Source organism: Neodiprion pinetum, chromosome 1 (genome assembly GCF_021155775.2).
Source record: "Neodiprion pinetum isolate iyNeoPine1 chromosome 1, iyNeoPine1.2, whole genome shotgun sequence".
Classification (NCBI taxonomy): Eukaryota; Metazoa; Arthropoda; class Insecta; order Hymenoptera; family Diprionidae; genus Neodiprion; species Neodiprion pinetum.
Window position 1 is genome coordinate 10,484,623 of NC_060232.1, and position 25,659 is coordinate 10,510,281.

Below are 25,659 nucleotides of genomic sequence, written 5' to 3' on the forward strand. Positions count from 1 at the left end.
AAAACGAAAATTCAAGTGGTAAACTTTTCGAAAGGCAATCGCGAGTCGCAGAATGAAAGCAAAATGTTAGACTATATACAACGTGAGTTCGTTGGTTGGTTTGTTCGTTCGTTCGTTCGTTCGTTCTAGCCATCAACTAGTTCGAATGAGAAACGTTTCAGGGGTAGGGCATTGAAGAAAGGGTAATGGCTTTGCAAACTTTCTTATCTTCATTTTCGTCGCAACACTCGTCTCGAAGATGATCGTTAATCCTGCTCTTTCTACAGTTATATATGTTACCACGTTGTTATACGGTCTCTGTCTACTCTCGATTTTCGCTGCACGGACTCTCTTGTTTCTAAAAAAAAGTAATAGAATATAATCTCCACTCATTGGAAATTATTATATCTGACATGCTATGAAATGACTTTATAATTATTACCTACTAATTATTACAGGAAACAAAAACGAGAGGAGAAAAATGCTTCTCTTAATATCGTCGTTTTGTTTAAAGGTAAAATAAGAAAACAAAAGAGAAAAAAAAAAAAAAAATTACACGTAGTCGGAATTTTTAAACTGTAAGTAAAAAAATCCTTCTCTTTCATACACGATTTCGCATTGATTTTCTATTCATATTATCAACACTTATTTATGTAACAATGTTTCGAAGAACCATTGCACGAAAGTACGCTCTATTTATGGAGCAAAATTGTTCTGCTTGTTTCTCGATTTGTGAGATTAATTTTTGTACTTATTGTTAGACCTTAATCTTTAAGTCGAGAAAACTAGCCTCATAGATGTGATTGAATTATTTTTATACGTTAGACAGCAAAATCTGTTCGCACTATTGAGTCATTGATTTGAACCGTGAGATATTGAAATTGAAAACTCTTTTAAATAAATAATCATTTCAAACGCGAGTTAAATTGTTTTTGTATTATTTTCTTGCCGATACTACCCAGCAATTATAATTTGAGTATTACGATGCTGGATTGAGTAAAGGTAGGTATTTAATTTCTCATTCTTTTTTATTTTTTATTTTTCATTCTTCATCACACCAGCCCGCTGCGATGATTTAGTAATTTCACGGAAGGGACTTTGAACTCGGCGATCAAAAAATTGCTCGCAAGCCAATTCTCATGTAAATCGAATTCACCCTCGCTTCGGGTGAATTTTCAGTCCTCTACGTCATCTCGAGTAAGTAACGACGAACAACACGGGGGAGGCTGAATGAATTACGGATAGAAAACAAAACCGTGTGTATTCACGAAATCTGCATCCGACGGATAATGTTGTATCCAAAGAAACAGGAGACGTGGGAGAACAAAGTCAAAGAAAGAAAAAAAGAAAAAAAAACATAAAAATCAAATAAATTTGATAAGTAAACCAGTACGTATAATAAAAAATTATCCATACCGACACCTGGAGCGAGATTTTTATTCTCTCTTTTCAATGTTACACACAACACAGCGCTGCTCGCCTCTCTTTTCTGGGCAATGTGATAAAATTGAATAATTAATCAGGAAGCTTGCGAGAAAGGAAATGCCAACGTCATTTGGATATCGAGTCAAGCCGAGGATTCGTTCGAGAGAAAAGGAGAATGACGAGAAGGAGGGACAGTATTTTGTGGATCGCGTTACCAGACTAAATTCAGACTTATACACCCCTCACGGCGTCTACGAGACGAGACGAGACGAGACGCGACGTCGACTGTCGAACGCACCATGAATAAAAGATTTCTACGTCATTCGAAGGCTTATCAGTTTTGTTCTTCGGACGGCTCAACAGCCGAGAAACGGGCCACTGTATAGAGGATCGCGGTATAATCTCAATGTCCGTGGCGGTGGCGAATTAGGGGAGAACATAATAAAAGTGAAATATTGTGATAAAAATCAACGTTATACCGTCTCGAGATATAATAAAAAGATTCGCTGGACCAGCAAAAAGAGTGTTATACGTTATGCACGAAGAAGACATTCTCTTCCCCTCTTGCCCCTATCAGCAAAAATTACCCGTCTCCATGGATATATGAGTTAGCGAAATTGTGAGAGAAATAAAAAAATAAAAAATCGAGATGGAGATGATGCGAAAAAACAGTTTGGACAATTTTTTTCTTCAAATTATACCTAATGCAGATTGCAACAAAGCGTCAAAAACATTCGTAACGCGCATGACTTGAATCGAATCGAGACAAATCTTGTGATTTGTTGATATTTCACAGGAAATTATTACCTTCAGGGTGCTAAATTATTTTCTAGTAAAATTTTGGACCTTTAACTGGAATTTTTTCCCTCAGAGCCGGCGGTATTTGTAATCAAAAGAAAAAGTGTTAATTTTTTTATTTTTTCAAAGCGAAGCTGATAATTTCGGGATAAAGTTAAGATTTTTCAAAATCCCGTCGAAGTGATTTTAGGCACAGGACATACAACCAGTCGAGAACAAGAAAGTGCAATTAATGGAAATATACATCGAGCGATATAAAATCGGTTAAATCGTATATCTTAAAAGCGTTTATCGCACAATCGTAAGGGTCGTAAATATGATTTGCTATGTTGCAGTCCCTGGGGTTTGAGAGAAAAGGAGGAAGTAAAAAGAAAATGTGAAAAAAAAGAAAAGGGATGAGGAGGAGGAGGAGGACGGGGAAAAAAAGAAAAGAAATTGAGAAAAAACAAGAGATAAAAAACACTGTCAGGGAGTCGGCCGGAAGAATTCAGGGGCGTCAGGGCGTTATAGATTGCTAGCGTCCGTTTGGTAGAATAACCATAAATCGGCCGGGGGCAAAAGAGGCCTCTTTGATTTGCATGAAACGACGCTTTCATAAAAGAGGCGTATTATATTATATATATATATATATATATCTACCATATGTATATACGCGTTTCGTACAAGCTGCGCAGTTCGCCTTACGCGATTACTTCCAAAGTGTCCGCGATCAAGAAGCTGCCAAGACGTCATCTTCGGAGCTTTTGAGAAAATCTCCAACTTCCAAATCTATATATCCTGCTGCATCGATACGAAATAAATAAAACCTTGTATCTCGCCGAATATTTCTCTTTAGATTATTTTCAGAGTAATAATTTAAGTTGTAAAAAGAATCGTGATTACGATCGCAGTACTGCCGCTTTTTCTTATCCCCCATTCTTCAACTAATTATAAATGAAAACGTAAGGTTCTGTTATTATAGGATTTTGATAATAAAAATTTTACCCTTAATTAACGATCACTTTTTTAATATTCGGAAGTAACTTGTCAAATTGGTAAAAATAGAATTTTTCAAATCTAAACTCGTGGAGGGGAGTCAAAATAATTAGTCGACACCGACATTGAAAATCCAAAATGTGTTCTTTCAATGTGAACTGTAATTACGGAAATAATAGATGCTGCAGCCGGAATCTAGGTGAAATAGGAAGTATCGTTGCGTATCGACGTCCGTTGGACTACGCGAGTACAGAAAGGAGACGAAAATCGGTAGGTATTTGTATTCGTATTTAGCTAAGTCAGCACAATGCCAACGGGCGCACCTCGAATAAATCTCGTTTTGCTGACGTCAATACGGTATCGAAAATCGTGCGGACGGTATCGAAATCCAAGCCCATCAGAATGGGGATAAAAGCAACACAGAATAATAAAAATCCCAGCTACCACAAGTTCGAATTGGTTAAATTGTTCGAATCGATTCGTTGTGCATCGGATACGCGAAATCGGCGTAATAATAATCGGTGGATGCGCGGGTAGAGAAAAAGTATAAGAATGTGAGAAAGCGTCCGACGCGTCAGCTGCGTAAATGATGCGTCAGATGAATAAATATTTGGTTATTGAAACAATGTTCAAACGAAATAACCAGGAAGAAATAATATCGAAGCGGCAAGACGGAAGTAAATATTGTGTTGGATTGCGAGGTTGAAAGGATGTCCGTCTCACATGGAAAAAACAAAAAGAAAAGAAAACATTTTCGTGCAACGCGAGAATGTTTTACGCATTTTTCCACGCGCATTTCCGTACACAAAGTATCAGTTTCTGTTACGGTTCGACGAGTCTGCGAATGCGCATGCGCGGAGTACTGAAAAGATTAATTCTCAGTCCTAGGAGTTGAAAATGGTATTTTCCGTACTCCGCGCATGCGCTGTTGCGGACCAATCTGACATCACGCGACCTTAACTTCGATTTCGTGCTTTGTGAACAACTGTTCGTAAAATTAGCATTCGGGCGATTTCTGAAGATCTCTGCGGTGAATATATGAGCCGAAAAAGAGAATCGGATGATGAGAATACCAGAATTTGATTATTTCGAAAGTTCTAATTATGAAACCTTGCTCAAATGATAGACATCTTAGCTTGCGCAATTAGAATTTGCTCGAATTCATTTCTACTAGATAGCAAGGATGGTATTTCGCTCATGCACGCTATCATTGACGCAAATAAAATCGCTGAAGATATTCTTTAGCGAACCGTTTTTCTTTCTCCGACTTTAAATCCAGAATCATCTCATATTATCGGTCACTGAACTATTGCAAGAAAAAATCGATGCCTTTCAACATTTTTCCCCATACCGATTACGAGCTCGATTCTCTGATAAACCTTATCAGAATTGAATTCGGTTATTGATTCTGAGCCACTGGATCTTAGCGTTGAGATTGTGACTTGGAAACGAAACGAAACGAAACGAAACGAAACGAAACGAAACGAAGCTAAACTAAACGAAACGGAGGGGGAAAGAAGGTAAGAAAAAATACGAATTTTATCCTCAAGCCAAGGGAGAAATTTTTCTCAAGATAACGACGCAGTAACCGGGCATGGGGCTGTCACTTCCTGGAGAACGAACGACTTCGGTTCGGCGTTACAGCCTGAAGCAGCAGCCGAAGCTCGCGTGGCTCTTTTCCGAGTCCAGGCACGAGGCTCGCGTTAGCTTTACCATAACCCGAAAATTAGATAAGCGGATAAGCGTTATCGGCCCTTTCTCCTTCTCCTTCCTCTTTTTCTTCTTCTTCTTCTTCTTCCCCGGTATACTGCGATAGCGTTCGCTGCCCGAATCGATATCCCGTCAAAGTCCTCGGAAATTACGCGCTGCATGGCAGCTTGAATCTCGATTTTGAATTACCCGCGTTTTTCTTGGTACCTCGATTCTTTTAGCACGCGTCTTTCACTCCGTTTATTCATCCTACTCCGATAGCGCGTCAGTACAACGATATTCTCGTTTTAAGCCTTCGGAATCGGGTTTCAAAAATGAACGATTCAATTTCGAACAAGCATAATAAAAGCAATAAACAGGTCGATTACAGCGTGTTAAACGACGCGCATTCAATGACAATGTCAGTAATTTTTTATCGGCATCCGTTAGATCAGTGATTTCTTTAACTAGTTTTCTTTATCTCACCACCCATTCACTTGAATTACGGGTTGCACTCTATTCCTAGTTATTCTGGAGGATACTGCAATTATTAAGCTACATTTTCAGGACGTAACAAAAAGAGCCTCTCAACTTCGGGGCTACTTTCCTTCATCGTGCGGAGAAGAAACGCGGTGCAATGTTCTCGCTGCACGCGATTACACGCATAGGAAGTGCAGCTGCTGCAAAGTCACGAGTGGATGGCGATATGAATTTATACATAAAGCCAGCTTTGAGTAAGAGGGTAAAAGTACGTATGTGCATGTAGATATTGCAGTTTCCTGACACTGGCTTGATTGATGGACAGTCAACGTTTCACTGATATTGTATGATTATGTATAATTCCGTCGTCGTACAAAGTTCGATAAAGTAGGCCGTTTCGATTAACGTACCTTATAGCTACATCGACACGACGGTTATTTCAACTGTGTAATCAACTCTGCGACGCTGTTCGACGAAGTCAGATCGTGGAATTTAATATTTTTCCAGACGATATTCCGGGATCATACGTACATACCTACGGTTTTGTAATTTATCGTTCGAATTAACGCTCTGACGACGGCATCGCAAATCGTACGTTTTTGAATGGTTGAAAATATTTCACATAAAAGTTGAATGAAAATTTCTGAGACAAGTTTCACGCGCTTATTTATATAACGCATCGCGATATTTCAACAAGATGTAGTTCGCGATTTCCGCTCAAAAATTTGTTTGAGACAACAGTGTCGGTGAAATACTGTAAACAAAAAATCGTAGGTATGTTTTTATTTTTAATCACTTCAAAGCATTTCATCTATGGCGACGCATCGAGATTAGAAGTGAAAAGGGTCACGTGAATAACGACGATAATGAACTCGGTAGTAGAAGATACGGTAACGAGCAGGTATTAGGTTCAAGGAAATTGTGGCATTAAAATGGACCCAAATTGGTTTCTAACATTCATTCGTAATTCGATGAAACATCATTATAATATGTATGTAACAGTCAAGTGTGCATGACGTGTTAAATCACAGTTTCATCGATCCGTTTTGGATCAACATGCGTTGAATTTTTCGTCTGTTCTCAGTACATAAAATTTTTCAAACAATCGATCGACCTTGCGGATTTCGAGTTTCGACAATTCGCATCGCGGTTTTATGGGATAAAAATCGACGTGCATGCACACTTGAGTTTCGCAAAGTTATCATCGGCAGGGAAATTATAATCGGATCAAATCAGCTTTTTACGATCATTGTTCAAAATGGCAACACCGTACAGACAATGCATTATGGGAATTGAAGCCTGATTTTTGCAGTCGCTAACATAGTTATTTTTTTTTTACCCTCGAAATCGGGAACGTCTACATCGCTGGGATGAAATAGAACATCGAAATTACCAGTTTTAGGGTTTCTGGCTCGAATGTCGTAACGAATTATACATTGCATAAACTTTCATCTTCGATCCAACGTACAGAATTCAACTTCCAACGGCTACATGTGTCAAACGAATTGCGTGAGGAATTTTCCACTGTTGACCGAAGACTCGGTTGCACTTTATTTCAGGTTCGGTGAACCGATCCCCATTTATAATTTTCGTATCTTGTATGTGCGCTAATATGCACTCGTAAACGTCACACAAAAGCAACTCGCCACAGCGCGATGTGATCATTAATATATAAGTGTGTCAATTCCACAGCACACTTGAATGTACGATATTCATAGCACGAAAGTAGCCAGCGATAAACTGAGAACAACGTCACGTGTTTATGGCCAGAGAAACGAGATACGAAAAAGAAGGCAAGCTGAATCAACACACTTGTTGGTGACCTTATATCGTGGGATAATGTAGCAAAATAATATTCTCAAATGAAACAAGATTCAGCTCAAGAATTAAAGTGCTGAGAAAGTTAGAGCAGCAGACAAAAGTGAAGGTAATGAAAAACTTCACTGTCTTCGTCCGAATGAAGTTTTTAACATTGGAGAGTCGCCGATGGGTGAAACAGTACCGACGAATCGACTCATGGGGGAATAAAGTTTCTCAAAGTAATCGAAGGGTGGATTTATCAAGTTTCAGAGACTCGGTGTGTGTGACATGAATCCCAAAGAGACAGTTTTACAGTGATTTATTACACGCGATGTAAATACTGAAAGGGTTACCCTCGATTTTCCGCCCACTTAATCAGACGCAGAAAATTGATAAGATCAAAACAAGCCAGCATAAATGGCGTAACATGAAACTAAAATTATCGTTGAAAAAAATATTGAGTTTAGTTTAACCCGGAATTGGGCAGTGAAAGAGATTACACGTTTTGTTATAAATAGAAACAATTAGCCTGGGAGCAATCAATTAGTTCAAGGTTCGTGTCTTCCGTATGCCCAAATTGTAATCGCACGGTTTTTCCATAAAAAAAAACTCGTGAACAAAATTCGACAGCTGTTTATGATGCGGGCAGAGCTCAATTTAGCAAGATACACATTTTTTGTTTACTTGAAAATTGAATATATGAATACATTCAAATCAGAGAAAACAGTAGCTCTGTTTAACTGTGGATAAATTTTCAGTAAAAAATTCATAGTAAATTTTTGGACTATTAGTTGCTTCGTTTCTTTTTCTTAAGAATATATAATGTTTTTTTTTTTTTGTGAAATCTAAAAGGCCACTGTTATGAATATAAAATTTAATAAAGTAGGTTAAAAATTAAACTTAAGTAATCTGCAGGAAAAAATTTATTTATCGAATGTGGTAGAAACCAAGTTTGAGAATGGCTGCTTTGCTCTCCTAAAAATCTGTCAAAAAATTTGACCTTCTGTACAATTGTTAAATAATTATTAAAATCTCGAAGTATGAAGAAAGTTCCCAGTTGCTTTAATTTATTTCTAATTATCTTTATTATGCAATTTTCTTCAGATTCCATAAACTTCCAATGATTCCAGTGCTTTTTAAATTACTCGATACATTTTTGCTACCTGAACCTCAAATCATGTAAAGATTTTTTCCCAAACATATGTCAGCGTAGCAACGTAATTAACTTCAACCTCACGATTCGGCAAATTCTCAACCACACCGCAAAATTCGCGGCACGAGACAACGGAATGAAAATTCATTTGCAATTTTGAGATTACATTCATAAGCAGAGCCACAAATAAAAGATCCACTCGATTCCAGACTGCAATTATCACTGCGACAACGATGCGATAACGCTGGATTTTAACTGGTTTAAAATTTTTCGCGTTATCAATATGGTAAAAATAAAAGTCGCGAAAACGTAGCGTTGGAGTAACGACACGTGACAAAATCACGAGATTAAAGTTGTTAACGTTATCGTAACGAAACGAAGCAATGAAATTCACAATTTTCAACTTTCCAATGTCTTTAAAGAAACCTAGATTTTAAAATACAAGTGTGTGTCTCATTTCGTTACGGTTTGCTGAATTCCAGATAATCTAGAATCGCGAAATAACAGTTCTCCCTCAACATGACTCGTCACAGTAACGTTACTAACTCCGGCATGTTACGAAATCAGGGTTTTAACAGCTGTTCGAGATTCGCCACGTGTCTCGGTTCATGCAGCCAGGAGACTTTAAGTGTCGTGTGCGCGATGAGTGAGCTAAGCGAAGCACAGTTAAGTAAACGAGTAATTGGCATAGGCACGAACTTAAACGACACGTTTCAAGATCGACGTTGTCACGTGACGCCGACCATACTACTCGTTAAGCTCCTCTCAATTTCTTTGATTTATCCCCTTTGCAGCGATTGTCTGTACGGCGATGATCTCGAAACTTTCCTATCATTCACATCGTGGACACATGTATGCATTCGATTCATGTTCTCCGAGGTAAAAGAGTTAGCGATAAGCTTTAAATACGAACCAATGAATGTCCGGCATGTGTTATCACAATTTTATCACAGAGTGTGTGGTCGAATGGCGATATCTTCGCAGCTGTATTTTTCTCCACTACAGGAAATTATCAACGACTGTAGTTTCGGAATGTCCGTAGATCGGGAACCGCTGTTTTCTGTTTACCAGTTTTTTTCAGGATACTTCCTCTCGCCTCAGGATCAGGAGGGATCCCTGTCAGACTGCCAAAGCGGTAGTTTTCTCTACGACGATGAACCAGCCACGCGTCTGATCGTTTATCCCTGTGATTGACCGGTACCAGGAAGTGGATCCGTATATAATTCGCGTGAGAACTCTACTCGTAAGTGCCTTCGAGGCCACAGGGCGAAAGTAGCACGAGTCACTAAAAAAATACCAGTTTCACTATGAACAGAAACCACGGTCACTATTGCAGCCTTTTAAAATAGGAAGGTGGGGGATTGAAAAGTCCTGAAAAACACATCCGACACTGTTACCGGTGAATTTTTCCCTCCGCGCAAGCGGAGCACAATCCTTGCAACGTACAAAAACGCTTTTAGCGAGTCAGGAATGTATAACGTACGAGTAACGAAACAAAGAATCTCGACACCTGAGATAAAAGAACCAAAATTGCCGATCACGAGGGGTGAAAAAGGGTTGTAAAACCGGATCACGGTTGCGGCCTGGTTATTCCGGTTCTTTATTTTTTCTCCGTCTTTTTCACGGGGAGGAGGGAAAAAAAAAAATAAAAAACGTACAGCGCGCGAACCTCTGCGGAGCTTTTAAGACGGCACCTGCTCACGCTGCGACGTCCGGCGTAGTACTGAGGGCAAGCGCCGCGACGGCGACGTCAAAGGAGGGGGAGTGCCGATAGGGAAGGGGCGGGGGAGGAGGAGGAGGAGGAGGAGGAGGGGGAGACGAGGCACTCGCGGCTGCAAACTGAAATTGAACTGGTCGTACGACCGCCGCCGGTGTCGCGCCGCCTGGACTACGCTCTGCATGGGCCTGAAGGGGGCCTCACGGGCCTCGATGGCTGATGCATGGGGCCTGACGTCGTCGTACCTGGGACCCATGGTCCCTCTGCGTCAGCTGCTGAGGCTCCTACGGAGGCCTCGCTTCTCTCGTCTTGGGACAGTTGCAGGGGACTTCGGTCTGACTAACTGTATCCCATCGCCGGTTCTCAACCTTATTCTTTCACGGTGTTAAAACGAGAACTGTGATTTACTCGACGATTCGTCAGCGTCACGTTTTACTCATCGTGCTATCCCGTGTCTTGCTGGGTCGAGGACATTCCGGGTTGCTTTTCACGATATGACTCGTAGGGATGAAGAAAAGTCTTGCTAATTTCTACACGCGAGAAATTCGTGTTGATAGGTTCAGACCGGTAGAAGAATTTAAGGGATTTAATTCTAATCGCTGAATAAATTGACTGTTGGGAAGTTGTGGAAATTGATACATTGCTAGCTAAACATGTGAAGATCAGTTATAGTTATATTTTTATGATTTCAGGGTGCCTGTGTGGATCAAGATTTCGATTACATGCAAGATATTTTGCATCGTTCGACAGGTACTCTTGTGGCAAACTACTTTTTCATTGCATTTAATCACTCGGCGTCTAATAATTGACGGTTAGATGTCGATGAAAATTTTTTTCTGACTTATCACATTTAACTTTACGTGTTTAGCCACCCACGTTTTTATTGACTACCTCAACCCTTTAGAAGTGTGGCGTGAGTGAAACTTTCGTGCCACTTTTGTGTCAGAGAAAAATTCTGATAGATTCACCGTATGATTTCAGTAATGCGGTTATTGAGCTTGGTGAATTCAAATGTGAGATCAGATTTTCAAAATTCAAAATGGTGGATTCAACATGGTGGCAATGCAAATTCAAAAAATAGTTTGATTTTGTCAAAAGTAACCATTTTATGTTGTGTGTATACGGTAATAAAAAAAAAAATAATAATTATACTCAAATTATGATAAAAAAAAAAAAATCATTTTAAATACGAGAAGTACAAGAAAAAATTCAAAAATACAAATGGTACAAAAAAATACAAAATCGGAGTCAACAAGCACCACGTCCTTGATTTGTGACTTTGGGTTCGGCATAGAGCGGGATATAAAACGAAAAAAAATTTCTTTCACATGTTTTATTATGGATAATATTTTGACATTAACGGTGTGCTACATTTTGATCCGTCAGAATGGAACCGAGATTCAAATCCTTCAAATCAGGTCTCGAATTCGAAATTCGCGAGGACTAAATTCTGAAGATACAAATGTCTGTCGAAATCCAACTACTTTTCGAAATTGCATCTGCCATTTTGAAGTGTTGAAATCTGATTTCAGATTCGGATTCAGCGGTCTCAAAAACTATGAATAACCAAACAACAGTTAGATCGATGTAGTAGAAACTTGTTTTTCTTCAAATGCCCAAATATGTGTCATGACTTTTTTCGACACATAAGGTAAGGGTATCACTTATTAACACGTTAGACCCAATTATTAAACCTTACATTTTTCAAAATTATAAATTGACGGCACAAATTGTGAATTTCTCGATAACCAAAACCAATTGCTACAGGGTTAGACGCTAGAAATTTAATTTTTGGTAATTTGAAAACTAAGTATCAAACAGATGCAATGAAAAAAGGTAAATAACTGGGACACTCACCTTATGTGTGTCACACACAGTCAAGGTGTTGAGAGATGTGTAATGCTTCGAATCAAAATAAACTTCATTAACCTTGGGCCAAGTTTTAGAAACTTGGTTTCATCAACTGTGTCTCTTTTGACAGTATAAGCGTCCTTCGACTGATCGTCTGTGCTCAGGATCGAGGGAATTTCATTAAAAATGTCAAACGACAGCTGCATTGAGCAGATGCATTTTTACAGCGTCGCGTCGTTCGATTTCAGAACTGTTCACGGAAGCCGCTTGGTTTCGTTCAATTTTTATTTCAGTGAATTGAACATAGAGCGATGCAGACATCGAAGAAAACAGGAACGTTAAATAATATTCAGAATCCTAATGCACAGTTGAAACTGATTGATCCGCAGCTGGGCGATTAATTGTTCTAAGATGCATCAGCGGTTGGGAAATTCCGCTGACACCGCTAATTGAACAATTTACCAGGATTTTGACCTGAAGCCTCGGAACACTGCGAGCGTAAGCTCGTCAAAATCTAGTTAACCGGCAGCGTAAAAGTTTGATCCAATAGTTAGCCGTATCCCATTGCACGCCACGGCGTTTATGCTGTCATCGCCTTAAATTGTCTTGCATGAAAGGGTTGATTTCTCGATTTTCGCGCTTGGATGTGAACACTCTGCGTGTCGTTTAAGGCAAGACAATCCCGTGAAATTAATACATTTCGAAAAAATCTAACGGATTCACTCTGAGTAGCTAATCATACAAGCATGAAATCTAGCTGTTGGATTCTTTCTATTTCAATCGTGGCCGGAACCTCGTTATTCTCAACCCGAAGGGGTTCATTCACACATGGATCGGGTGGCAAATGATTTCAATGATTTCAATGATTTCAAGCCATTTCAAGCGATTTTAAGTAAATTCAAGCGCCTTTAAAGTGACTAATTTCTAAGGTCGTTTGTGATTTCAACAAGTGACAAACCATGCGATTTCATGCAATTTCATGCGATATCAAGGGATCTCATACGGTTTTAAACGAATTAAACTGATTTCAAGTGATTCCCAGCAATTTTAAAGTGATTACTTTCCAAAGTGGTTTGCGATTTCATGCAATTTCATGCGATATCAAACGATTTCAAGGGACCTCATACGATTTTAAACGATTTCAAGTGATTTCAAGCGATTTTAAAGTGATTACTTTCCAAAGTGTTTTGCGATTTCAAATAGTTTCAAAGGATTTCAAGGGATTTCAAGTGATTTTAAGCGATTTTGATGTTACTACTTTCCAAAGTGGTTTGCGATTTCAACAAGTGAATACCCGTCGTGTCGACCACTCTAGTCTCGCAGAGACAAAAACGGAGTGTTGCAGCTGCTGTATGACCGAGCTGAAAGCAAGATACAAGAGTGTCAAGCTTAAAAATTCTCGCGTTCGGAGGAAGCGTCGGGGAAGCCGTACGATGGAAGAATAATTTTCGAAAGCAGCCGTGTAACCCTCGCATGTAGCGGAGGGCTAACATCTGACGGAGCGATCGTGAGCTGCGTCAAAATCTAGTTAACACGTAACGCTAAAGTTTGATCTAATAATTATGCACAGTGCACGCTAGGCCGTTTATATCTTCATAAAGGCAAAATGAGGAGGGGAGGCTTGCGTCTGGAAACGCAACGTTTGTTTCCGCCTTTTTAGCTCCTCCTACTCGAAAAAGCTCTGCGGCTCACGAAAGCTCACGCGCGGGGCTCAACGTAACAATTACCGCGATTGCACGGAGACACACCAACCTCGCGTACAACGGGGTGCCGCTACATCGATCAATTCGAATCGGCTCTCAGCTCTCCGCTAACACTCTGTCCAATTTGCATGTAAAACGAACGTGCCACTCCTGTACTCTCCCGGAAAAAACGTTATCGCATATACACGTCGTTCCTTCTCCGCGCTGCATGAAACCGAGACGCGAAAAAGGCTGCAGCGTCGAGGGATCAGCTCGAGAAACGGATCATCGAGTCTCCCATATTTCAGGCTCGGAAATACGTTGGAATACGCAAAGCAATGTTCGAATTCTCCTTTCTTATTCGGTCGGCGAAATAAAAATCCCTTCATTTGACTGACTTCCAGTCATCCATTTCACTCTCCTCATAACTGCGACACGCTTTTTTTCAATTCGCTCAGTCAATAGCCAAGGTATACAATATTTTCGGCTGGATTCGATGATTGAATAGCTTTATAATGTTTAGTTACTAAAAAAATCTGGTATAATGGGTAAGGTCGCAACGAACATTTAAATATCGTTAGAATCGCACGAAAATGTGGTTTATAACGTAACTATTTAGTGTAATTATAATTGTCTATATTACATTTTCTGATTATCGCAACATCAAGTATACTTGCTAAGGTTTGTAAAATTTCCTCAGTTAAATAAACAAATAATTGTTGCATCGACATCGAACCATCGCAACAGTTAGAAGAATATACAGTAAGAGTAACCATAATCAAAAGGAATGGTAAGTCGTACCAGATTTCCCGTTTAGAGCTGCAAGAATTATTTTCATTTAGTGCCGAGAATTGTACGTTGCGATTATTGTAAAAAGAAAAAAAAAAAAAAAAAAATGAAACCAGTTGTGTAGCACATAGTAAGTACGACGGTGAATTTCCCTCGGTTGCGATTCTGTTGTAAGTAATTTGTTTCACGAATGCATCGAATCTCCGGAAATATAATCGATATATAAAATAAAGGTTTCCACTGTCGTGGGTGGATGTGTTTTGAATATTTCGAAAGTCACCCCGCTGCGTTTCAGGACGAGGAATCGGGTACGAGTACAACAGCGTGCCTGGAAAAATTGGCGAAGAGGCGATCGCAGGCGTTTAGGAGATTCCACGGAGGCAAGAAAGTCGAAACGTCGGAGTAAGGATTGCGAATTAAGGTTGGCGACAAAGAGTTGAAAGCAGGAAAGGGAAGGTGGAGGAATGGCGATAGGCGACACAAATTTTCTGCCCCTTTAGAAAAAAGTCGTCGGAACTGCTGGGGGGCAACAAAGGACCCCGGGAGCGAAACAAAAGCGAGCGGTCCTCGACGAATGTTACACCAACTAATATAAATCTAACCGAGGCGTGATCTCGGTGCGTTTCTTTGGGCGAACGGCGACCAGCCCGCAACGCGACGCCGAAAAGCCCCGAGCGTTTTTAGAGACGGTATGTGCCGGATTTCGTGTCATAAACAACTGTACTAGTTGACCGTTGCGGTGGTCCAGCACTGTGTTCGCCCCCGGTTGGAGTGAGCATTTTGTCCGCTACCGAACTCCGATGCGGGTGACAATCAACTCGGGTGCGGGTAAAAAATCAGAAAAAGCCAAAATCAGAATGGTCGGTATTCCGAACATATATATATCGAAAACTCACGATCACGAAAGAACAAAGTGGTAAAGCTTTATTAAGCCAGAAATAATGGAAATAGAATGTAAAAGTATCGAAATTTGAAGTTATAGAATTTGGAATGCACAACTGGTGAAAATTACGAAAGGCCGTTAGCGGAATGAGGCAAATGCGATTGCTCGCAAACGCAAATAAATAACCGTCGGACGGATCGTAAAGTAGAATTTTCATCTATTCGAATTCATAAATGCGAAGGATCAAGAAACGGAATGGTTAGAACTCCGAGTAGTAATCTCATAGAAGGCTCGGAATATAGAATTGCGGTATATCAAAATCGTCAGAATGAAGAATTCCAATATATCGGAAGAGTCAGTAACTCATATCATATTAGAAGCCAAGAAATACAAGTTCATGATACCAAAAGTCGTATTCAATCTTTTATTGAGATAAAAATATTGCAGATTTTGTTTGATTCCGTATATAAAACATTTTACAAGTCAAAATAGATTAGCTGGATAGACTCGGAATGAGAAATTCTGGTGGCAAGCCATCTATACGGTTACTTTCGGAATACTGATCTTTCTGAATTGTACGATTCTGAACAATTACCCTTCTACATTCTGGAGACATCTGTTTTCCGCCGTTTCTAGACAATGAAGTTCCAACTTCATTTTTGTAATATTTCGACATTTGAGAATATGAAACTCTCTACAAATTCATTCTCCCGAATATTGACTCTATACATTATTAAATTCTGCATATCTGAAATCTGGAATTAACGTTTTCCGAAGTAAGTGGGTTCGGATAACAGAGCCATCTACTAAATACATTTCAGGTAAGCTGCAGCTTTTTATTAGGCACCATTCGGGAGTTAAAATTCTTGATAGTATCTGTTCTCTCATACTTGTTATTTGAGTTTATTAAATTCGGAATTCTGGCAATTCTGATATCCGGTTTTTCTGATTTCTTACCCCCACCCAATCAACTAGAGAATCTCATCCCGAATACTGAATTTTTCAAATCGCGAAAACCTCAGGCGTTAATGTTTTTTTTTTTTTTGTTTTTTTGTTTTTTCCCCTATTGCACACCTTGTCTTTGGTGTCAAAGAATGACTGGTTTCCTGAGTTTCCTGAGACTGAATATAGTAGCTACTCGATATACCGTAACGCCTGCTAATTATTAATTAGCAATTATACCGAATTTATGATGGAAAACTGCGGCAAGAGGGACTTGTCATAGCGAAATGATTTTTTATGGACTCAGATGTACGAAGAAGCGGATTGCGTAGAATATCAGCCCGAGTCTTTCACGCTTTCGATCGGTTGAACGTTATTTCATACGACGAATATACAACCAGAGAAAATTTCAGAAAGTTATTTCTCTCAACAGTGTGATAATAATTAATGAAACGAGGTGCAACGGGGCGGAGAGAGCAGAAAGGATACACGGAGACGGAACGAGGAAGGAGAAAAAAAAACTGCGTAGGTACAATGTTACTTTTGCAAAGTGTAACAGTTTACACGACGAAGTCAGAGAGAGAGTTTGAGGTAGTAAAACATGGCAACTGTTGTCGAGAGCGATTGTTGTACGAGTGAGGGTGGAAAAGAGGGTGAAACCTATGGCCAGGTACATCCCATGATGGCCGACGTCGACGACGACTAAGGAAGTCTTTGTTCCATCGAAATGATAATTGCGGCGAGGTCCCAGAGCGGTTTTTACGTGAGACAATGGTGCGTTTTCCATCCTTGTTCCAGGTGAGCACGGACACGTAAAGTTACACTGACAATATTGTGCGCATGTCGCACACAGCAAACGTCGGTCAAGACTCGAGAGCAGACGTTTTCTTTCCAACCTGCAATTAGGAGCACGCCATTGTTGCGACCGATCTTTCACAGTGTTTTTCTCCATGGAGTTTGTCGTTGCATCCCGAAGCAATAATCGTGATGTCGGTTAGGGTGTCGGGTTCGACGAAAAGGCTGCGAGTTCGCGAGGTTTAAAAATCCGTAAACTGTTACCGCGAACTGATTTGCTTCGTGATAAAACTGAAGTCACGTTTTACGGCGGTCACTGAACAGCCAGGCACGCGATGCAGGTGCCTTAGAATCACCTGGCAAAGGAGAAAATGTCGGTCTCTGTGGTACGACGAGGAGCTGCGAATTGAGGGGAACGACTGTCGTATTTCTCGCGATGCCTGAGACCATGGAGAGGAAGAATTTTTATAGCGATATTATTTCGTACTCACCAGTAAAGTAAACCTAAGAGTAACGAGGAAAGTCCCAGCGGGATGAGCGAGGGGGAAATTATTAATTGCAATTGGAATTTGCATACTCGTTGTTATTTTTTTGTTTTTTTCATTTTTGCCTCTTTCATTTCGCGTTACGAGCAAACCATTGTTAAACTCGGTTGTAATAAAGAAACTGAACTCTTTTGTGTCTCGTGGACAGAATTCTTTGAAGAAACTCTGATCTCGGTATAAGCTCAAGAAGAGAAGTTACCCTGGTGAGATTTAAGAGAGTCTCGTAAAAAATACAATATTTTCCTTTCATTTCATCCCACGTTCCATTTTCATCCTCCTTTCCCCTCCTTCCTTCCTTTATACCCGTCTTTTCTTTATCTGGCTCACAACCACTTTTAAGGCGAGCACTATCTTCTCGCCCTTGCCAAGATCTGTAAGTTTAATTCGACGGGGAAGGTAAAGCCTCGCCTAGGCTCTCCTTCACTTTCGCTTCTGTCCACCTGATTGCTTTGTCTCCTCTCAGGCGCTAATATGAATTACAAACCGACTCCACTTTGCACCCCTGTCCGTGCATTCATTCACCACCGCCTTTCCTTGCCCAAATAACGCCGCTCCTTCTCTCCTCCGCGATTCAGCACCCCCCGAAAAGCCCCAGACTCTCCTTTATCCTCGGGGACTGAACGGTGCTCTCAGACTGGGAGGCAATAGGAAACGACCGGGAGATTCGCATAATGCGATACAATAACTCCGAAACCTACTTCGAAGCAAGCGCCAAAAATATACGCATACGACTACGAAATTGGAATCATTCGACGCTGTCCTTTCCATTCTAACTTGCAATATTCTTAACAGTTCTCGAAAAGTTTTTTCTCAAGACTAAGAAGACCGTTGGGGCTGTTGAATTTCATCGAGAACCTCGTCGGACTGACCCAAATGGTTTCAGAGATATCATCGATACCGGACCTAGAAATCTTCCGCTTTACTTGCAACGACATGTCCAACTTCTCTGGAAGACAGAGTGTCTCAGCTTGGAAATATACACCCGAATAAATTACCCTCGGTAAAACTCGTTCTCGGCAGCTATTGATACATTATCTTTTTTCCAACGAAGCTGGGAATTTCGACTTTCCAAGCGCGGCTGAACGGACGTGGTATATTTAGAGAAACGGCAGTGAAAACAGTCCAGGAATATGTTGCTCGTCCTTTCCGCGATTCAGTCGAGAGACTTCGAAGTCTTTGGCCATCCGTTTCAACCCTGAAACGGCGTCGAGATATGCTTGTAGGGGTCGAAGTGCTGTTTTTGCCATATTCGTAAATGGGCACGCACGTTGTAAGTTTGGGCCCGTACCGTCAACTCGATTTTATCAAAACGTAGAAGTCTCGAGGTTGTCTAACGGCCTTGACGACCGACATCCTCATCCTCCGTTCACCGATTTCGCGGTGTTCCGACTTGGTCGCTGAGTGAGGGGACGTGGAAGATCCCAATGTCGAGGGATCAACCGGACTCGCAGATCTTGTGAAGTAGTTATCCGTTAAATTAGTCCTCCAACGTCCATGTGAAGTTTGTATTCTGCGGGTCAGAGTTTGCCCTGGTTGTCCTCGAGTGAGGTTTCGAACTTGGGACGAGGAGGAGTGGACAAACAAAGCAAGGAAAAGAGGTGAAAAAAAAGTGAGAAAAAAGAAAGAAAGAAAGAAGAGAGAGAGGCGTTGGTACCTAATAAAGAAAGGGGATGAAATTTTATTGTGCGCCCACCTCCGTTCCGCGGTGTGTATTAAATTTCCGTTTTCCAACTGTGCCTCGACGTATAACAATGAAAGTACTGTGGGAGGAAAATCCACAATGAACCCGAATCGAGAATCACAAAGCGGTAGCGACCGGCCAAGGTACAAAAGTTTTCTGCGAGTTGTAAGAGAGCGAAGAGCGAGAGATCCCGGCTGAGTCGCGGGGACAATGAGTTAGAAGAGAGGACACGAAGCTTGGAAAGTCTTGCGTCTGAAATATCCCCTCGCGTTTGCATTACACAAGGAATTTACCGTATTGAGATCGGTTCCTTTTCAAAACGTTGTAATATTTATATTACAATACCACACGTGTTGCAGATAAGACGCAAGCCGTTGTACGATCTAACGAAATTTTTTCCGCGAGCAGGATGGTTCACAGTTTTGTATTAAAATATATGACAGAGTTGTTCTTTGACGGAACTTCTCTGCCGATATCATCTGCCAGGTGAAAAATTCTCGGAGAACCCATTGAAGACTGGGACCAAGCAACCTTCGTTACTCTTTCTCACTTCCTCCCGACCTCTCGATCCTCGGCGATCGTTTCACCCGCCTCTTCTTCTTTATCCATGAGAGATCGAGTCGAATGAGAGTCACTGCACTTCCAACGGAATGTTGCCACTGTAGCGGTGGTCAAACACAGTGACACTGGCATTCCACAGGCGCCAGAGGCTTTCGTTGGTTTGGGTCCAGATTCAAAAAAGGGAGTGTTTTAGGTCCTCGTACGTTTCCGATCACGCCAGCCAGAATTTTTCAAAATTTCCTCACCAGGATCGAGGATCAATGAAACGCTTCGTAACGGGATGGAACAGAGCTCGACTTGGTCGGCTGATCCAAGGGTTCTTCTTTCTTCGTAATCGCGCCCGATTCGTTGTACGATTGTAACGACGATCGTATTCTCAGCTAATTGGCCGTGACATTGGCTGCACTTGACATTGGTATTCGGGATATGAATTGTTCCCACCCAAGTATCCACTTTATCACTCTAATTACAGGGATTGGGTTCGAACGATAAGTCTCTATCGCTTGGGTTCGATTCGGTGTTTTGGAGTTTGGTGAAATTCGTTGACCCAAGCTCAACGCACACACTGAGAAAAATTTCATTTGTTACAATAACTAGAAAAATTCAGTAAAACGGGTATCGTTAAAGAAAACTGTTTGAATATTGTTGGAATCACGAAAAACGAGGTACGCCTAACCATTTTACGCTATCGTCGATCCTTTTTTGGTAATTGCAACGCAAAATCGGTTTGTTCGGTTTGCTCTACTTTTTTAGTTAAATAAGGCTTTAACTTCAATTTATAGTTGCACAAACGTTACATTTTCGCAACAGTAACAAGAAAATATAGTGACAGTGATCGTAATGAAAAAGAATAGTAACGGATACTAGACTTTCCGGTAACAGCTAGAAAACTAATTTTCATTTTGTACCTAGAACTATATTTTTTGATTGTGGTAAAAAATGAGCAGTAACCGGAACTAAAAATTTCTCTCAGTGTATTTTCACAAATAATTATACGTAGATTATTAGCGAAAACTCTTCAAGTCGGAGAGAAAAACTGCAAGCAGATTGATTCTTTTTTTATTAATAAAAATCGAGTCAACGTAATTGAGCTTGAGATATCTAAATCCAAGTGAGAGTCGAATATTCTCGAAGCCAATTCGAGGATGCTGACTCGATCGTGTAAGAAGCCCCGGAAATTTAATAGTTTAACTGTAAGTTGTCCACTGGCTCTTGAGTCGTTAAGATTTCGATTCGTTTAGATTTCGTTCAACGCGTGAGACTGCATCGTGTGAAGGTAATAATTTTTGTTCTTCTTCTTTTTCCACTTCCCTGTCCGATCGTAATTCTATAATATTTATTAACTTCACTGTAACTTTCAGCTGCGGCGCGTTAGGTAGCTTAATTTAGAACATATATAGGCAATAAACCAAAGCGACAATAAAATAAATTTATTAGGTATACCGAAGCGGGGAGAAACAAGAAGGAAGTATTCCTTGCAGCCTGGCACTAAACATATGTATATATATGTATGATCATTAAAAAATAACGAGAAGAAAATCTATCGGAAAAAGGGCCTTCAATTTTATGGAAAAAAGATTGCCCGATTTTCACATTTTGAAGAGAGATTCGGCGATAAATAATCCCCCACGGCGTCCGGCAATTTTCACGAATGATTTCCCGAAGTGTTCGTAAAAAGGAGACCCTTTGAGTAAACTTTCCTTCAGTTTCTTTCACCGCCAATATTCTTTATTTCATGCTTTGCAGCTGTTGTTATACTCGACACGATTCTGTACACGGCGACTCTAACGGCAAGTGAATAAGGTTCTTTTTAAAAGTGCGACAGGTCAACGTACGTGAGTTGGCAAAGTAAGGACAAACTAGCTACACCAGAAATAAGTGTGCAGGTACAAAATCGAGTTTCCTCTTCCCTAAAGTTGACTCCGGATTAGCAGGTGCGAGAAACTTGGGGAATTTCGTAATGCGAAACGATAATATTACATATATTCGAGCCAATTGAACACATTAACTAACGCTCACTGTACGGTGATGATATTGAAAATACCACGATTCGAAGTTTTATTTAGCCATAATTTCACGTCATCATCTTCGGGAATCCAAACCCCTGTGATTATTTTTAAAATTTTAAAATTTTAAAAACAAGCGGGGTTTTGGGTGAAGTGTTGAAAGCGAATGTTTGCCCACATTCAAAGTTGAAAATAGTTGTGCCCAAAAAATGAACGAACTGGTTCGTATCTATTCACAGATTTGAGTATAAATAATAAATTTCAGTAGTTCATTCTCTTTGCCTCGTAATAATACAATCATTTTATCCGTTTACAATATTTCGCAAGAGAATTTCTTGGGATTCACTGCGGTTCAAGGATATTTGGTACAAGCTGATAAATCTATCCGAAATCGGATTTACAATAATTAATACAAAGAATAAACCGCTGTTTTATTCGCAACATTCGATCGATACTAAGCGAATACCGTTCAATGGACGTTCGACTCGTGATATCTGTAAAATATTTGCGGCTGGAGTGGATTTGCAGATAAAGAAAAGTAGAATAAGAAATGGGTAGTCCAGGAGGAAGAGGAGGCATAAAATTGTTGAGAAGCGGTAACCGCGTCCCGTCAAGAATACGAAAACCGGCCGGTCTCTCTCCGTTCCTCGCAGTCGATTTGTTTTCCCGATTCGCTTTCTTCTTTTTCTCTTACCCGATGTAATTTGGTACATCAAATTTTTCTCCCCATCTAACCAAAGCCCCTCACTCCCCTCAGGGTTTCGGCTGAATCGAGAATGGAGGGGCGAGAGGAGGCGGCGGATCCGCGTTCACCTTTTCTTCAGTCGCCTATCGCTATTTTTGGGGGGTGTAAACCGGGGGCTTCCACAGATCGGAAACCTTAACCTCGGAATTGGCCGCCTGGAGCGAGCACGCGGTAAGGGAAGCTGCTGTTTACATCGAAGAAGAGCTACGGTCCCTGGGGACGAGAATGGGTAAAGAAGAGGGGGAGGGGCGAGAGGTTTTGGGACTCTGATATTCGTTGGGGAGTATTTCTGGGCGAGATTAACCTTTCCCGAGAAATCCTCGCCTTTTTTTTTTTCCTTTTCTTTTTTTCACCAAACGAACGTAGCTTGATAACACTGGTTAACGGTGGTTTTGTTGTACTTGATATTTCGGTGGTCTTGGAAAGATTTCATGTCAACGACCCGAGGAGCCAGCGTAGTTTTTCGACATTATCATAGATGATTGAAAAAAGCAATATTTAGAGGCAAAATTCGATTTTAATTTTTAATGTCTAAAGTTGACCAGGAAAAAAAATATCCCACAAAATGGAACAAAAAAATTTGCCCTGATTTTTTTCTCGTAATTTTGATTCTTGAGAATATACACTGAGAAAAATTTTCGCAACAGTTACGAGAAAATATAGTAACGGTGATCGTAATGTGAAAGAATAGTAACGGATACTAGACTTTCCGGTAACGGCTAGAAAACTAATTTTCATTTTCTACCTAGAACTATATTTTTCGATTGTGGTAAAAAATTAAAATAGTCAAGGACTGAGCGGTAACCTGAACTGAAAATTTCTCTCAATGTAGAATTTATGACTAAAATCATTATTATATTAAAATCCATCAATACTACAATACCATAAAAAACTATAGCCAATCTAATATAATAATGATTTTATTTGTAAATTCTACGTTCTCAAACAAAAAAATTCACTCAAAAAATCAGGGCGACGAAAAAAAAAATTGTTTCTTTCTTGTTGTTTTGTGTAATCATTTGCAGATCCAATCAGCGTCGTTTTTACTTCTCGAGTACGAGATGACCACCGGGTCAAGAGTTTATCGGCAATGAAATTTTTCATATCTTTTGTTTTGCGCAATTTGTACTACAGTAAGAAAATTTTCATTTGTTACAGTTGTTAGAAAAGTCTATTACAAAGAATACGAATCGGAAGAAAATGTAAAAGTAGCTGCGTTTCGTGATATTATAGTTGTTAATCAGTTAGATTGGTTGACTTAATTTTTTCAAACGAACGACGCTTCGAAATAAATTTATTCTTCTACTAACGTAAAATACGTCAAGTTTTTGCGAATTTCTAACAATTTTCCGGGATACTTCGTAATTTATCGGTGAGGAAGTAGTTAGAATGAGAGATATTCTCGAGGTACTGATAATCGACTACCAGCAGAGGAGGCTGATGACTGAATTTAGAGCGGCGTAATGAGAGAGCGTTTCTTGTTTACCGAACAATTCAACTCCCGACTCCCCGCAGGCTCATTCTGTACAGAAACGCAACTATGCGCTGGTATAACGTATACGTATTTTAGTGCCGATAACCCTCTTCTAAAAGCGGATATACCTACCGATGATATTCCCCAGGACTAAATCGACCGTCGTAAAATGTTAAGACGTTACATTAGCCTTGTTACTTTCGAACCGCGGCCTGTTACGCAAGTAAGTTTTCCAGCCGCTCTTTGCCAACAAGGGTTTTACATCTTTATTAGAGTATCTTCTACGAGAAGAAGAAAGGAAAAAAAAATAAATAAATAAGAGATACGACGAGGTCCGTGGATTTATTCTCTCTAGTTCTACGTTGCGATCTCTGAATTAGCGATGGCCGCTAAGCTGAAAGTAATCGATGCATCGATTAATCGGGTCCAAGTGGATAATCGAACACGACTCGATTGTATCGGTAAATATTAATCGATTAATCGATTATTTCGTATTTTTTTGAAAGGGTGCATTTGAAACTAAAATTTTGTAAATTTCGGTGCGTAGTATTGATAGCGGAAATTTTTTTTTTGATGATTAACAGTTTCATTGAAAATATGTTTCAATATCGGGTGAAAATATTCATTTATCTTTCACTTATTATTTCAAATAGATACTTTGTATAAAAGACAATGATGATAATTGATACTACAATCGCATAAATTGATATTGTATTGCCAGGTTTATGAGTGTAATAAGACAAAAACCGATTCTAAGGAAAAATAATCGAGTTGGTCTATTAATCGATTTTGAGAAATAATCGATCATACTCGATTAATCGGGAAAAAATAACAGATTATTTTTGCCCATTATTCCCCTAAATCGAAGAGAACTTGTCAATTTTTCGTAAATGCGAAAATGAGCTGAAAAAAAAAAAAAAAAAAAAAAAAAAAATGAAACATCGTTTTGGAATAATTTTTTCGGAACTTCACTATTGGCATGATATTATTGAAAAATATACATCCAAGTTTATTATTAACAGTCACTAACCGCAAACGTTACTCTGAAATTTCCCTCCCAAGATCCGAAGAGCACAAAGCTGCAACATCTACAAACGATTCGAAAACCGAATTGTGAAAGCTTGTCACAAGGTCTCAATGACAACGAAAGCGAGCCAGTTTCACCAAAATTCTACCGAGAAGGAGGCCCATCTTCATCGGGAGGTTTTTCTCCTACTGGAAACCCACGGCGACGCGTCACGGGATTCGGTATATACAATATGCCGGCACAAGAACACCCAGGGATTGTTAGCTCGAGTCTTTTGTACGTTGGTAGGCATGCATGTATAACCAGCGAAGGATGAAGCCAGGAAAGCATAAGAAGAAGTTTTCAACTTAAGGGGTATACAGTATATATAATATATAATATATATATATATACACAAGCTGGACGAGTCACGTGTGCATAATGTATTCACGTACATACATACATATACAGACATTATATATCGGTAGTTGTTCTTATCGGTGTGAAAATCGTCGGTGTAAAAACGGCTACCACCTCACAGTTTCCCTCGATTCGATATAAGAATCCTTTTGTACGCTACGAGACATCGGGCAGGCTCCGAGTTTCGTCGACGAAGAAGACAAGTAGTTTTTATTTATTTTATTTTTTATTTTTTATTTTTTTTTAACGGGCCGTAGGGGGTG

The 25,659-nt window shown here is 39.9% G+C and overlaps 1 protein-coding gene across 3 annotated transcripts in view; it reads right to left on the minus strand.

Annotated features, from left to right (window-relative positions):
* The window catches only part of alpha-Man-Ia (alpha-Mannosidase class I a), a 276,024-nt gene that overhangs the window by 44,325 nt on the left and 206,040 nt on the right, over positions 1-25,659 (minus strand). Inside the window, exon 1 of one of the 3 annotated variants that reach the window (XM_046637263.2) lies at positions 9,213-9,980. The exons of the other annotated variants lie outside the window; for them this stretch is intronic. The gene's annotated coding sequence lies outside the window, so the exon portion shown is untranslated. Of the gene's footprint in view, positions 1-9,212; positions 9,981-25,659 lie in introns of those variants that run through there. 3 annotated transcript variants of the gene reach the window in all.